Source organism: Panulirus ornatus, chromosome 11 (assembly GCF_036320965.1).
Source record: "Panulirus ornatus isolate Po-2019 chromosome 11, ASM3632096v1, whole genome shotgun sequence".
Lineage (NCBI taxonomy): Eukaryota > Metazoa > Arthropoda > Malacostraca > Decapoda > Palinuridae > Panulirus > Panulirus ornatus.
In genome coordinates this window covers 42338318-42350007 of record NC_092234.1, presented here as the reverse complement: position 1 = coordinate 42350007, position 11690 = coordinate 42338318, and the positions used below count along the sequence as shown (strand labels likewise).

General features: G+C 41.9%; 1 protein-coding gene across 5 annotated transcripts in view; it reads left to right on the top strand.

Annotated features, from left to right (window-relative positions):
- Positions 1–1161: 1161 nt before the first annotated feature.
- Positions 1162–11690, top strand: part of LOC139751425 (bestrophin-4-like) — a 140182-nt gene continuing 129653 nt past the window's right edge. For 3 of the 5 annotated variants that reach the window (XM_071666827.1, XM_071666825.1, XM_071666832.1), the window contains exon 1: positions 1169–1508. The gene's annotated coding sequence lies outside the window, so the exon portion shown is untranslated. Of the gene's footprint in view, positions 1509–11690 lie in introns of all 5 variants that reach the window. The other 2 variants (XM_071666828.1, XM_071666826.1) reach the window with 2 other exon arrangements.

Below are 11690 nucleotides of genomic sequence, written 5' to 3'. Positions count from 1 at the left end.
TCTTCGTCTTCAGAATAATCATATTGCGTTTAGGACAACAGTTGTCAAACGACGATTGAAAACGAAAAAGTGGTCGCAGAATTTGGTAAATGTTTAACCATATGGATTCGGTCAAGTTTGTTAAGAAAAATTTGGATGCAATGCCTTCATACGAAGTTTAAAAGAATATATATTCCATTGTGATGAACCAATTTGTATTCTCTTATCAATACTTACGTTAAAGAGACAGTCGGACAGATTAACAAGCATTTCTTTTAACTACGAAAATCGTCGGAGACATTCGTATACAAATTTAAAGAAAGTCGCGTTTTAGCATATCAGAAACCATCCCCGCTGAGGAACACCATATGCTCAGTCAGCTCACCCTGGTAATGACCCTCACCCCAAGGGAAACATATATCGCTCCTATCTCCACGCCCCTGAGCAGAAGAGCTTGGAGTAGCGCAAATTACTTTCAAGATAATGACGGCAGAAAGATGCAGGTAAATGCGGTGTTGACTACGTTATGCGAGTGTTCCTTCTATGCTGATAGAGAAAGGGTCGCCCAACCCGTGATGTAGACTTAGAAGAGCGAGACTCGTACGTCCTTCCAGAGTTGGTTGACGTTACTCAGATATCACCTTACTAAATATCATTTGAAAGCTTTAGAATAAGCTTTATCATTGTTTTTTTCTATTTTCATTCTTTCACAGTAACTGTTTCTTGATGTTGATCAAATGTGTCTAAGGCGATAGTGAAATTAATGCATGTATAATAAGTAACTTTAAAAGTTTCCTCAACAATATTACCTTGAAACCGATGGTAATAAAGTTTTAACATTAGATATTATCCACGCATTGTTTATTGTGCTTAAAAGAAAATATACTATTTGAGTTGTGTATCATTAAACAAGTTCATCTCAAGAACTTGAATAAGCTTTTATTTTTGGCTTTTGATACTGTGGAAAGATTCTTGCGCATTTGAAGAGTTCTTTGCCATATATGTATATCATTATTATCAAATCTAGATATAAATGACATTTAGTCCACTAATGTTTAACTTTAGATCAGGATTTTATTGGAATAGATGGTCTAGAAATTAATCATACGTTTGGCAGAGTTTGTTAATGTATCAGTAAGTAAGAACTTTTTCCAGCCTTGGAGGTAGCCAGCCAAGTGTTGTCACTCGGTGCGGTGCCGTCCACGCGGTTGGTGGTGATGGTTCGTGAACCATGCTTCCTTATATGAACCCGAGTTAGTTATCGTAGTTAGGCCATGTGGCATGTATCCGTCGGATGGTGCTGGTTCAGTGGAATTTAGTAATTCGTTAACGATTGTGTATTACCTTGTGTGGACGTGTGGTGAAGGAGAGATGCGAGGGGAAATGGATTTGTGCTGATGACGCAATCCGGGAACGTTGGTGTGGTGGAGGGACCTGGAAGGACCAAGGGAGTGCATGGGGGATAGTTCCTGCCCCGGGGTAGTCAGTAACACTACTGACCTCACCGACTGTGACAGCTATTCAAGAAGGTAAGTTTATCGCTTTGCGATTGAGTAATGATTATTGCGTTGATATATTTAGGGTTGATGTGAATTAATACGCGCGCCTAGTTTACTGCTGCAGTTTAATCAGCTGTTGAACCCGTCAAAACCTCTTAACATTTTCATCTTATTAAGATTACCATGAAATATATCAGTTGATATTGATAGCCTTTACGTTCCTTAGTCCATGAGAGACTTTGGTAACACTATTGTTTGTTTTTGTTTTACTGTAGGTTATTATTTCAGTATGGTTGTGTTGTAGAGGCATTGGATGATGGTTTATGGCGATGGCTTTATTTTTAGGGAAATTATGAACGTTACCTGCTCCTGTAACCTACATGAAACCTGACCGCCAAGCTGAAGAGTTGCGATTTGTCCAGGTTAACGCAAACGAATAAGATAGATTATTGATTTCTGTCCTCGTCCACAATGATACATGGATTAGGGTGTCACTGTACGAGAGAAGCCCGTCAACACAAGTTTGTCTACTGTTGTGTTGTGCGCTGGTGTGTCTAGCGTGATTGTGGTCAGTTGTCAAGGTTTGCTGTGTCGGGGTGTATGATGTGTTTATGTTTGTTTAGTGTTTTTTTTTTTTTGGATCTTCCGTTTTCCTGTGGTTGTAATGAACTGAAAGAGGGAGTGGGGTGTTCCACATGCCTGTTTATCCCTATTAATTGGTACTGTCCAGTAGTAATAATTCTTGAATTTGATAAGGCATAACCCGTTCTCACTCTCTCTCTCTCTCTCTCTCTCTCTCTCTCTCTCTCTCTCTCTCTCTCTCTCTCTCTCGTGATAGTCATATTCCTCATTAAATTGGGCCTGCCTTTATTAAGGCCATCACTTATACTGGCCATCAAGAGTTAAAGAGTCGTTTAAAGTTCCAAAATGTAAGACGTAAAGTGACGAGAGATGAGGGTACGCGTCTAGCCATGCATTGTTGTGTCATTTTACTCTCGTACCTCTGAACGAAGTGTCCAAATAATGATTACGTAAGCCATGTCTTGCCACGCTTCATACTAATTAAATAAGTCGTTAATCCGTCTTATTAGTGTCAGCGTAAGTGATGTGGTAGTCACTATGTAGCAGTGCTGGGTGTACACCGTGCGTACTTTGCCAGAAATGTTTCTGAAGCATTCGAGATGGGAAATGTAGCTTTAGTGGGTCCAGATCACGTAGGAAATAGCCAAGGTTGTTGAGATTTAAGAACTTCTCAGCCCTTAGTTATTGCTGTAGGAGATAAACCTTCTCAACAGCTTTACCTCTCATGCTTACATATTCAAATGTCTCAAGAATGATTACAGTAGGAAAATAAAAGATATGCAAGCGGAAGATGTAAGTTGTACTCTGTTTACGGTTAGGGAAATTCCGTTTTCCGTAAGATATGAAATGTGTTTACAATGTTTGATTGATATTACATGAGATGTTTTTTATTCAAAGAAGTATTTAGTTATCTCTAATAAGTCTGACTTTCCATTAATATGACCAACATCTGTTGTGTTACCAGAAACTAGTCTTCTGTTAAACGCCATCTGACTTGTTACTTCTCGCGGAGACTGCTGTCTGATGATGTTCTTGCCAACTCCTCTCACATCTAATATAATCTTCACTCACGATTTCTTTTAAGAGGTGGGATTTGTACTTATTCACTTTATCAGTACGTCTCAAGGACCTTGAATCTCCAACCTTTTGTCATGACATTCTCGCAGCTTCAAGCTGAGGTCCTCAACTTGTTGAGATATCATTATACACCATAAGAAATTATTTGATTTATTCTTATGAATGGTGGGAAGAATGGAGCTTCGTTTCCTCATATATATATATATATATATATATATATATATATATATATATATATATATATATATATATATTCCTATGAGTCCACGAGGAAAATGAAACACGAAAAGTTCCCAAGTGCACTTTCGTGTAATAATCACATCATCAGGGGAGACACAAGAGAGGAATATAAGTCAGTTGATATACATCGAAGAGACGAAGCTAGGACGCCATTTGGTAAACATGTGATTGTCCATATGATTTGGACAATCACATGTTTACCAAATGGCGTCCTAGCTTCGTCTCTTCGATGTATATCAACTGACTGTTGTATTCCTCTCTTGTGTCTCCCCTGATGATGTGATTATTACACGAAAGTGCACTTGGGAACTTTTCGTGTTTCATTTTCCTCGTGGACTCATAGGCATATCTTGATCACGCGCAAAATTGTGTAGGTATGTATATTTGCGTGTGTGGACGTATGTATATACATGTGTATGGGGGGGGGGTTGGGCCATTTCTTTCGTCTGTTTCCTTGCGCTACCTCGCAAACGCGGGAGACAGCGACAAAGTATAATAAAAAAAATATAATATATAGATATATATAGGGTGTTTTGGTCGAGGTGGTGTGCAAAGTGAGAGGGTTAGGGAAAATGATTTGGTAAACAGAGAAGAGGTAGTAAAAGCTTTGCGGAAGATGAAAGCCGGCAAGGCAGCAGGTTTGGATGGTATTGCAGTGGAATTTATTAAGAAAGGGGGTGACTGTATTGTTGACTGGTTGGTAAGGTTATTTAATGTATGTATGACTCATGGTGAGGTGCCTGAGGATTGGCGGAATGCGTGCATAGTGCCATTGTACAAAGGCAAAGGGGATAAGAGTGAGTGCTCAAATTACAGAGGTATAAGTTTGTTGAGTATTCCTGGTAAATTATATGGGAGGGTATTGATTGAGAGGGTGAAGGCATGTACAGAGCATCAGATTGGGGAAGAGCAGTGCGGTTTCAGAAGTGGTAGAGGATGTGTGGATCAGGTGTTTGCTTTGAAGAATGTATGTGAGAAATACTTAGAAAAGCAAATGGATTTGTATGTAGCATTTATGGATCTGGAGAAGGCATATGATAGAGTTGATAGAGATGCTCTGTGGAAGGTATTAAGAATATATGGTGTGGGAGGCAAGTTGTTAGAAGCAGTGAAAAGTTTTTATCGAGGATGTAAGGCATGTGTACGTGTAGGAAGAGAGGAAAGTGATTGGTTCTCAGTGAATGTAGGTTTGCGGCAGGGGTGTGTGATGTCTCCATGGTTGTTTAATTTGTTTATGGATGGGGTTGTAAGGGAGGTAAATGCAAGAGTCCTGGAAAGAGGGGCAAGTATGAAGTCTGTTGGGGATGAGAGAGCTTGGGAAGTGAGTCAGTTGTTGTTCGCTGATGATACAGCGCTGGTGGCTGATTCATGTGAGAAACTGCAGAAGCTGGTGACTGAGTTTGGTAAAGTGTGTGGAAGAAGAAAGTTGAGAGTAAATGTGAATAAGAGCAAGGTTATTAGGTACAGTAGGGTTGAGGGTCAAGTCAATTGGGAGGTGAGTTTGAATGGAGAAAAACTGGAGGAAGTGAAGTGTTTTAGATATTTGGGAGTGGATCTGTCAGCGGATGGAACCATGGAAGCGGAAGTGGATCATAGGGTGGGGGAGGGGGCGAAAATTTTGGGAGCCTTGAAAAATGTGTGGAAGTCGAGAACATTATCTCGGAAAGCAAAAATGGGTATGTTTGAGGGAATAGTGGTTCCAACAATGTTGTATGGTTGCGAGGCGTGGGCTATGGATAGAGATGTGCGCAGGAGGATGGATGTGCTGGAAATGAGATGTTTGAGGACAATGTGTGGTGTGAGGTGGTTTGATCGAGTAAGTAACGTAAGGGTGAGAGAGATGTGTGGAAATAAAAAGAGCGTGGTTGAGAGAGCAGAAGAGGGTGTTTTGAAATGGTTTGGGCACATGGAGAGAATGAGTGAGGAGAGATTGACCAAGAGGATATATGTGTCGGAGGTGGAGGGAACGAGGAGAAGAGGGAGACCAAATTGGAGGTGGAAAGATGGAGTGAAAAAGATTTTGTGTGATCGGGGCCTGAACATGCAGGAGGGTGAAAGGAGGGCAAGAAATAGAGTGAATTGGAGTCATGTGGTATACAGGGGTTGACGTGCTGTCAGTGGATCGAAGCAAGGCATGTGAAGCGTCTGGGGTAAACCATGGAAAGCTGTGTAGGTATGTATATTTGCGTGTGTGGACGTGTGTATGTACATGTGTATGGGGGGGGGGGGGTTGGGCCATTTCTTTCGTCTGTTTCCTTGCGCTACCTCGCAAACGCGGGAGACAGCGACAAAGTATAAAAAAAAAAAAAAAAAAAAAAAAAAAAAAAAAAAAAAAAAAAAAATATATATATATATATATATATATATATATATATATATATATATATATATATATATATATATATTGGGTGATTTGTCTCCGTAATTGTTAATGAATCAGTTTCTTTTTCTTAAGATCGATGTACCTCAGGGTTCTCTCCATTCTACAGTGTTCCTCTTTCCTCAAACTGCTCCATCTTCTCTCGCTGGATCTCCTTCTCGTCTGGTTGTAGCTTCTTATAAACGCGCACTTGGATAGGCTTTCCCAACGGGGGCAGACAGAACCTGGTTAATATATCAAATCCAAATTCTGCCCGTCTGTTTCTGTTAGTCTTCAAAAGCTTCCTCTCTGTTTTCATGGATTTTTAATTCCACCATTCAGTACAATTAAACATGTCATCATCTGACCTATCTTGAAAACCGCAGATTACTCATATTTCTAAGTCTACTTTTAAGAAACTGGGAGTCGTGCTCATATGCCCTAAATTGCAGTTTGAAATGCTGCTCCGGTTATACAAAGGATTGGTCCTTCCATATATTTGGGGAGATTCTCGCCATACATACAGAATCGAATCCCAACCGCTCCGACTCGGCTCTCCCTCGACCCACTTGCCCCTCGCCGGAGTGCTGGTTCACTCTCCCAAGTCTGTAGATATTTCTTCGTTTATTGCGGCCTAGAGCTATCTCCTTGTGTGCCCCAGCCTTCCATTTGCCCACTGATATATTCAGCAAGTTGTTGCGTCACATGATTACATTTTGGTTCGGTAGGACGTCGGTGGTGGGCCGCTGTGATGGAGGCTTTCTTGAGTAAGCTTTGGTGCTCCGTACCCCTTATATATGTCTTTCCTAACAACTACGACCTGGCCATCTTTAAGGAGCTAGTTTTCCCCCCACTTCCTCCATAATTCTAATTGTATATGTCTCTGTTTGTATATATATGTATGCGTTGAGATGTATAGGTATGTATATTTTCGTGTGTGGCCGTGTATGTATATACATGTTTATGTGGGTGGGTTGGGCCATTCTTTCGTCTGTTTCCTTGCGCTACCTCGCTAACGCGGGAGACAGCGACAAAGGAAAATGAATATAGATAAATAAATATTGTTACGTACTCTATACTTATTCGGGCGAGGTCGCCAATTTTATGTGTTACAAATACTCTACTGATCCTTGACTTTGCAAGGACGTTAAATTTGTTACGTTACACAACACATGATAACACTATCTTAAAGTCATGGGATTAAATCAGACACCAGCATTACAACTGCTTGTAATGAAAACTAAAGAGTACAAAATGACAAACACATGAATCAGGCACAAATCATTTACGTTAACACTGAACATGAGTTTAACATTCCAGGTAAGATTTCAAACCAGGAGATCTCTTTCCTTTATGACAATTTATCTTCAATAACATGATTCAAGATACACTTATTGTGAGACACTTCTGTGACAAGTTACAATACTCTATAACACTCGAAATTAAATGACAGAGGCAGTACAACACCGTAGAGTCTATATTGCGCACTTCACTCGGGTTACGGGCTTTGGGACAGAGGGAAGACCACTTACCTCGCTGGGCTAGAGAAGGAAACGAGGCTCAGCGGGTGTCAGAGGTTTTTATTACAGGTAAGAACGATTTTCGTCCGCCCTGTTACCCTACAATGCTACCCTTGATTGGTTATGTGCCTAAGGTCCAGTTGTGTTTGGAGGAGTGTGGCTGCTAAGTGCCACTCCTACTTGGCTGGAGGGCCACAGGTCCGGCGGTGATTGGAGAAGGGGCTATCCGTGAAACAGCTGGTTGGTTGAAGGATCCTAAGTCCGTCCCACATCTTGCCTAAAGCTCAACCTCCTCTTGTCTTGACAGCGACGACGGTGTACAGGAGGCCGTAGGCTGACCTCCCAACTTGACCTGGTGCCTCGGATGAAAGGTCCAAGTGTTGTGGTTCACTGGCGGCGCGGCCATCTGGAATCTCCAGAGGTGTGGGAACGCAGCAGTGCCTAATGGTCCGGCTCTCCCCTCGGTCGTCCTGCCATAAAATATCACTTACACCACAACCAGAAGTCACACACACATACATAAATAGACGAACATGTGGGCACACACACACATGTTCGTAACAATATATATACATATATATAAGCATGTTGGCTGTCGGTTCCGTGTTGGATGTGACGCCCGTGGACACATCCCACGGTTAGCAAGCATTCCCTACCCTTCCTCCACAGTGAATGTGTGTGTCCGTCTACCAGATGTGCGAGTGTTCCTCTCCAGTTGTCCTTCGGTTGTGTATGCAAACAAATATTATTCACGTCACCAGAGTTGTTGGCTTTGCTTTGCTTGCCCTCCCTCTCTCATTTTCGATCCCCGTTGCTTGAGTACAGTCTTGTGTTGACGTATATTGATACCAGGTAAAATATTTTTGTATATACACCGCACAATATACTTTGGTTCCCTCAGTGGACGTACGTCGAACACAAGATGAAGGAATCAACTGATTACTTATCTGTTCATGCTACGTTTCCGGTCGTGTTGAGAATATTGTTTAGTAAGATGTGTCGGCAGGTTCATGGTCTGCACAGTGGCAAGGACTGGAGTGTTCTTGTGAACTTTGGATAACAGTGATGTATAAAATTCTAAATACTAGATGGAGGTAACCACATTGATTGCAGAACAAATCTGTTTTAACAGAACTTGGTCGAAAATGACATCGACCTAGAGCATTCTAGGATTCATCATTTTCTTTTCCTATTGGGAAACTTATTATGATTTTTTTTTTTTACGGTTTGGATCTACCTCAAGAGAGTATTGCGGAGACGATGATTAAAGTTTATTCAAAGCATCACCCATGATGCACTGAACATGCCTAGCCCCATGCCGATGAAAAGCGTCACCAAGTTGGACACATATGCCTAGTAGCAAACCTAGCAGAGCATCTACCTTCGATACACTAGGCACGCCTAGCTAGCATCAAGCTGAGACAGCATAAAATATGCCTAAAACCAAGCCTAGCACAGCTACACCGTGGATACACTTGACACGCCTAGCTAGCACATACCTAACTGTGGATTCAGTGGACATACCTAGCTTGCATCAATCCTAGCACATTATCACCGTAGACACAGTTGACACGCCTAGCTAGCAGCGTATCTAGCACAGCATCACCGTGGACACACTGGACATGCTTAGCACCATGCTGAGCATTGCGTCACCATGGTACAGGTTAGCATTGTACCTCCCAGAGCCAGGGAACATGTTACCCGTCCAGTATGGTCAGAACATCTTATTTTGTGATTAACCCGCCAGTCTTCAGCAGAACTTTTGTAAGACGAGAGGTTGAGAAAGGGCGGAGTCTGTTGATGTCTGATGATATGACATCCTCCTTCAAAATTACGGTGTGCAGTACACGCGAGATTGGATTCTACGTATTTGGTATGATACCATATTAACGTGCAAGTTGCTTTGTATTCTCTCTCTCTCTCTCTCTCTCTCTCTCTCTCTCTCTCTCTCTCTCTCTCTCTCTCTCTCTCTCTCTCTCTCTCTCTCATGGTTAAACCATGAAATCATTAAAACCAGTAAAACTATATTTTGTTTCAGTAGATGCGCTGAGTAATGTTCAGATGGATTTGAAAGGCTTTGAAAAAAATGCATTGATTATGAAACCATAATTTGTAGCCTATTTTGTAGGCTAATATGGCCGAATTATACCCCAAGACCACTAACTGCTATAGCGTAGCACAAGCTTAAGTGATGAGTATGATGACTGGCGGGTCATGATATTCATGTGACATGACAGTTGCCCCGAGTCTAGTGGCTACACGTAAGACTGACTGCTCGTGTGATTGCGTTCAATCGTCGTCTGTTTCGAGGTCATGTCGAGGGTTCTTTGTTCAATTTCTGGCTTTGAAGAAGACATGCTGTCCTAAATTGTAGCTCTAGTCATACAAAGAATGTGTATAATGGAGGTATAAAGGTATCAGGGGTAAGATAGAGGTTTAAGGTTTTTGTAAAAGTATAAAGGTGTTAAGATGATGGGGTTCACCAAAAATATCTTCTGTTCGCACAGTGAGGTATATTGGTCTTTGTATGTGGGTGTTATGGTTTTACGTAGTCACAGTAGAGGCATAAATATTTAATGGTTGTGTGATGGAAGGATAAAGGTTAAGGGAGTTACATGAGTGGTGCTTGAGTGTGAAGAGTACTAGAAGTCTGTGCGCTGAATATAGAACTTGAGACACGCTGTGAGGTAGCAACAAATATATGCTTTGCGTTGTATATGTCTCGTCGGCTACGAGCCAACGCTTGTATTTTCATGTTTATGATTATTACTACATGATGAGAGAAGTAAAGAAGTGCTGCTACTTATTACTAACTTTTTCCCGCTGTGTCCGGGACCCTCACGTGAAGTACGTAATATAATTCCGGTGTTCACCAGTTTTCCTCTTTTTTTGAACATTGATCCGGGTTGAGAACTGTTGTGTTTGTTTATAACTTTATTCCGGGTTATTGTGAAGCTGTTGTGACCATGGTGCTATCAAATAAAGCTACTACCACCATCCTCAGGTGTTCTGTAACCTTCGAACCTGTTCGGAATATTGATCTGATTTGTTTGGCTGCCGTTGCACCTGATCAGAATTTTTAGTCTATCAAGTGTACTTGATGTAGTAATGGCGATGGTGTTGCTCACTGGCTCAGCAAGTGTACAATGTTGTAGTTATGATGAAAGTGTAGCGCATACATTAACGTTACACATTTTCTGCAGTCACCAAACACGTTTTGGGATGTACAGTAAAGAAATTAAAGAAGACCTGCATTAAGTATTTACAGAATTTATTAGACCAGCCGGGGTTGTGTTAGGGACGTGGGCCTGCGGGTAGCGACCTCTAACAGCTTGGTCGAGCAACTCAGCAGCTGGAACTCGACGGTACGATCCTTGAGCCCGACGGCATAAACCGTGAACGGAACTAACTCATAAAGGCCAGGTCAGAGGCCAGGTCATCTTACGCAAAGGTCGTACCGCCGTGCTCACAAGGGTCGTACCATCGTGCTGCGCGGGATGAAAATTGACAGACATAGTGTCTAGGTTGATGGACAACTGGTGGGTGGCGTCATGATAGATAAATATTTTGCCGATATTAACAAAGACGCAGTTTGTTGCGTCTTTGCATTAGAATAATCGTTAGTAAAGTAAGAAAATTGTCTTTGTCACGTGCTAAGCAGCTGAATTAACGCCTTAGCTTAATTATTGCTCCATGTTTAATGATATATATGAAAAAATGATGAGAGAGTAATAAGAGGACACAGAGACACCACATTGACGGTTGGTTAGAAGTGTTGGTGATCAGTCAAGATTGCCATGGGGGTGTCTTAAGCCATGGCTGTAGGAAAACCCCGTAATCATGACCTTGAATAACCCGATTAAGCAGCAGGACTGCCCACTCTACCGTGACCACTCGCTTTCCTGTAGACTAGGGAAAGGCATGTAACATATAATCTCACAACAGTGGTGGAAGTAACGTGGCATCCATCCTAACACACCGGCTGATCATAAGTAGAACACCTGCCTTCACCAGTGTGATGGAAGAAAGAACTGGTGCAAAGAAATCCATTATATGTGCAAAAAAACAGAGGCATGCGCAGTCACCCCCACAGGGGTAAATGTGCTTTGACATGCTATCCCTGAACACAAGTGAGATAGCTATTACATTATAGAACTTGAGGGTAAATGAGAGGAACTGTTGGGAAATGCACTTAAACTAAGTTCATATCGAGCTGTACACAGTGATTCCTTCTGCGCAGCATAATGCTGACTGGTGGCGACTCTGCTTTGTCTCTGGTGTTGAACGTTCACGTAAGAGAGCATCAGCTGGTTACACTTGTCTTTAAGATATGCTCTCAACTTCACGGGATTCCGGGCGTGTTTCCGTCCAAGTGTGCATGTTATTGGCTCGTTACCCCTGTAGGAAACGAGCCTGATACACTAAACACATCCT